A 4,686-nucleotide genomic window follows, 5' to 3' on the forward strand; every position below is an offset into this window, starting at 1 on the left:
AAACAGATACCGAAGGAAAGAAAGGGGGAAAGGTCCTTAGCTATACAGAAAATGAAAGGGAGAAAGAAGAGAGTTTTGACCCCAGGCCATTTTCCAATTTCTGACTCTAGACCTCCAAGGGTTTAACTGCACTTCTTACCCTTAGGTTCTCTTTGATAACTTTTATATTCCATTACCCCTCCCATTAAGTTCACATTTTTCATCAAAGCTAACTTTAGGGGAATCTCTGCTACTGCATCCATACAATCTTTGACTAAACCAGCTATATATGTCTTAAAAAGAAATAACCAGGTAATGGCTGCTCCCAAGACCCTGGGGGTTGCTGCTGGATGGAAGAAGGACCACGATGGCAACCACCACAGAGTTGGGGGTGTTGGTTTTGAAGACAGTAAAGATTGTATCCTGGAGCCTCTCTCGCTGCCAGAAAGTCCAGGTGGCACCACCACTTTAGAAGGTTCTCCACATGTGCCTTGTATTTTCTGTGAAGAATATTTTCCTGTGGCTGAACAAGGCACACTTGTGAAGCACATGATTATTGAGCATAAGATGGTCATAGTTGATATCAAGTTGGTTGCTGATTTCCAAAGGTATATTTTATACTGGAGGCAAAGGTTCACTGAGCAGCCAATCACAGATTTTTGCAGTGTAATAAGAATCAACTCCACAGCTCCGCTTGAAGAACAGGACAATTATTTTTTGCTATGTGATGTTTTACCAGAAGATAGACTCTTGAGAGAAGAGCTTCAGAAACAGAGACCGATCTGTTCTTTTGAACCACATGGCCAGAGAACATGCTTTCAACATTGGATTGCCAGACAACGTTGTAAACTGCAATGAATTTCTGTGTACATTACAGAAAAAGCTTGATAACTTGCAGTACTTGTACTGTGAAAAGACCTTCAGGGACACAAATACACTTAAAGATCACATGAGGAAAAAGCAGCATCATAGAATCAATCTTAAGAACAAAAAATATGACCGATTTTATGTCATCAATTACTTGGAACTTGGAAAATCGTGGGAAGAAGTTCAATTGGAAGATGATCAGGAGCTGCTAGACCATCAGGAAGAGGAATGGTCTGATTGGGAGGAGCACCCTGTCTGCCTCTTTTGTGAAAAGCAAACAGAAACCATCGACACGTTCTACATTCACATGGAGGATACACATGAATTCAATATCCTCAAAATAAAGTCAGAGCTGGGGTTAAATTTCTATCAACAAGTGAAACTGTTCAACTTTATCTGGAGGGAATTTCAGCATTGTAGATGTGATGGCTGCCATGTGAAGTTTAAGTCCAAAGCAGATATAAGGACTCACATAGAGGAAACTAAACACACGACACTGCTTCCTGAAAGACAGACATGGGATCAACTGCAGTATTATTTTCCAACCTATGAAAATGACACTCTCCTGTGTACACTGTCTGACAGAAAAAGTGACCTGACAGCTCAGGAACAAACTAAAACATTCCTGTCATCATTGAAGGTACTTCTAAACTGTGTGCTTTAAAACAAAGCAGCATTTTGAACCAGTTGCTCCTACAAGAGTGTTTGAAAAACTAGAAGAAATGTCTACAGTAGCAATTTTGAATGTTTCCTCCTATATGACAGACACAAAAGCATATTTTAAATTTGAACATTAGGAAAGAATCCTTGGTGAAATAAACTTTTTATCAAGTTTTCAGAAAAATAAAATGAGAACATTTTGTATCTTGGTTGTATAGTTCTATTGTGTAACCGTTTTTACATGATCCTGTTTAATTAAATTCATAATTATTTATGATAAAGAAGGACATGGAAAACACAAATTACATGTTCAAACTATTTATAAAACTTCTGTCAACCAGCCATTGTCTCTTTCAACAAGCCTTCTTCATTCAGTAAGTCACAAAATTTGACAGAAGTGTAATTTTCTTTGATGTTTGCTAAACTGTATGTGAAATGACCAAGAGAAGCCACAAAAGACATGAAAAAATGGCCAAAGACCTGATTGAACACTATTTCAGAATAATTGAGAGCTGGCTTTATTATCGTTACCGATTTTTATCTAGAGACGCAAAACTCCCTAGAAAAGTGCACCAAACCAATTAACTTCATCTTCTCCTATATTGAGCATAGATCATTTGACTAATCTGAATTTTGGTACTATCAGATTAAATCATTTTTGTCTGATTCAGAAATTTATTCTGCCACGTTCTCTCCAATTGGACTGCCTTATTTTCAACTTGAACTAAACTGAAGGTCCTTGAGCCATCTTGTTTAACAATACCTCTATCCCCAGGCCCACCACTACACACCAATGAATAAAAAATTTTGGGAATTCTGTCTACCTGGAGAAGTTTAACAGGATGAAGATGCACAATATGGTTATAAGTAAATTATGGTGTTTCATGGACTCCTGTTCAATTGTATGTGTTAGCATGGAACGCTAGAGTTAATTGAAAAGAAAATAGAATGCTTACCCAGATACCAGGAGTCCTCGGATTTACTTTATAATAGAAAAAGCCAGTCTGTCTCAGTTACGAAACACCCATATAGAATCTTCTCTGGAGTATAATTTTTTTTTTTTTTTTTGAAACGTTTTATTTGAGTGAAGGTTTACAGAGCAGATCATTAGTTTTATATTCAGCATATCATACCCTTTGCTTCTGCCCTGTAGTTCTTATTTCCATTCCACCCTCCTTCCCATCCTTTCTGATCATTAACCAGAGCTAAATGTTACCCTCTGCTTCTGAATGGTTGACCTTTCCATAGTGAGCACACCTTACTAGTGTTGTTGTCCCCACATTATGCCTTTCTACCGCTTGGCTAAAAATTGGATCAAGAAGGTAAATTCTGTTCTAGACCTGAAGGGTGGACAAAGACCATCATCTGGAGTTTTTCCCATGTCTTTCTGACCAGTAAGCCCAGTCTTTTATTTTATAATTTTGAGTTTTGCTCTTCATTTTCTAACACTCTGTTATCTCCCTTTCAATGTACTTAACAATGCTAACACTGAAAATGCATCATCTGTACATACCTTGTTGTTAAGTGTCATTGAGTTGGTTCTGACTCATAGCAACCCTATATAGGGTTTCCAAGGAGCAAATGGTGGGTTGGAACCACTGACCTTCTGGTTCAAACTGACCTTGTGGTCCAGTCCGTTATCCTGCAGCACCTCATCGGGACTCCAAGCAAACCAAAATTGAGGGGCTATCTTCAAAATAATTATTTTAAGATTGGCAAAATCATGAACAGCAAAGATGGAAAAACTCTTTCAGATTAGAAGACTAAAGAGGCATGATAACTAAATGGAATTTGCGATCTTGAACCCAGCATTTTTCTTCTGCTATAAAAGACACTAAGGAGCTCTGGGAGCGTAGTGGTTACGAATTGGGCTGTTTATCTCATGATCAGTAGTTTGAAACTACCAGCTGTTCTGCGGGAGAATGATGAGGCTTTCTGCTCCCGTAAAGATTTACAGCCTCGGAAACCCTGTACAGGGTGGTTATGAGTCAGAACCGACTCCATGGCACATAACCACCACCATAAAAGACACTGGAGTACCGGTGTGCTGCTCAAGGATAAGGACTGGACGGCAAGGTCGCTTTGAACCACAAGGTCAAGAGTCCAAACTCACCAGCTGCTCCTCCAAAACCCTATACAGGGTCACTATGAGTCGGAATAAACTCAAAGACACTTAACAATAGCAATAATAAAAGGCATTGGGGAAGTTAGCAAAAATTGAATAAGGTCTGTAGTAAATTTTACAATACGGATGTTAATTTCCTGATTTTGCTAATTGCCTTGTGGTTAAGTATGAGAATGACCTTGTTTTTAGGAAATATACACTAAAGTAGGGGTAAAGGGGCATTTTGTTTGTAATTTATTCCCAAAGCAATTCAGAAAAATACAAATATGGTTACATGGAGAGAATAATAAAGTAAATGTGGTAAACTTTTAAAAATATTCATGGAATCTAGGTGGAAGGGTATATGGGAATTGTTTGCAGTATTTCTATTTTTTGGTAAGTCTAAACTTATTCAAAGGTATAGATCAGGGCACTCCAAAAAGGGTGAAAAATTACCAAAGACATGAATTTTTATCAAATAGACCAGGGTAGCTTCTGCATACAATTAAAAGGGATTGTTGAAGCCTCATTTAAAATAGCCATTATAACCAAAACCCATCTCATTGCCACTGAGTGGATTCCAACTCACAACAATATTAAAGGACAGAGTAGAACTGACCATAGGGTTTCCAAGGTTGTAAATCTTTAGGGAAGCTGACAGCTACATCTTCCTCCTGCAGAAAGGCTAGTGGGTGGGATTTGCCAGCCTTTAGGTTACCAGCCGAGACAGTAACCTCTGACTCACTGAGACTATTCTAAAAAATAGCTGACCTTTCAGAAAGCAGTCAATTGCTTTAACCACCATGCCACCAGGGCTGCTTTCAAAATAGCCTTTCACACCTTACTAACGAATTTGGAGGCCATGGAAAAGAATATATAGACACATTTTAACCCAAATGGCACTAGAAGCTAATGTGCTGGATCACAAAGTCAGTTTGAGCTGCAAGGTTGGGGGTTCAAACCCACCTGCCACTTCACGGAAACCCTATACAGAGTAGCTGCTGGCTGCAGCCAATTTGATGTCACTTAACAACATCAGGAGAGCTCTGGTCCTCCACAAGTCATAGTGTGAACTT

General features: G+C 38.7%; 1 pseudogene; it reads left to right on the forward strand.

The window, feature by feature from the left end:
- The first annotated feature begins 294 nt into the window (after positions 1–294).
- LOC102810746 lies at positions 295–1,563 on the forward strand (annotated as a pseudogene).
- Positions 1,564–4,686: the final 3,123 nt, after the last annotated feature.

This window comes from Chrysochloris asiatica, unplaced genomic scaffold (genome assembly GCF_000296735.1).
Source record: "Chrysochloris asiatica unplaced genomic scaffold, ChrAsi1.0 scaffold00077, whole genome shotgun sequence".
Lineage (NCBI taxonomy): Eukaryota > Metazoa > Chordata > Mammalia > Afrosoricida > Chrysochloridae > Chrysochloris > Chrysochloris asiatica.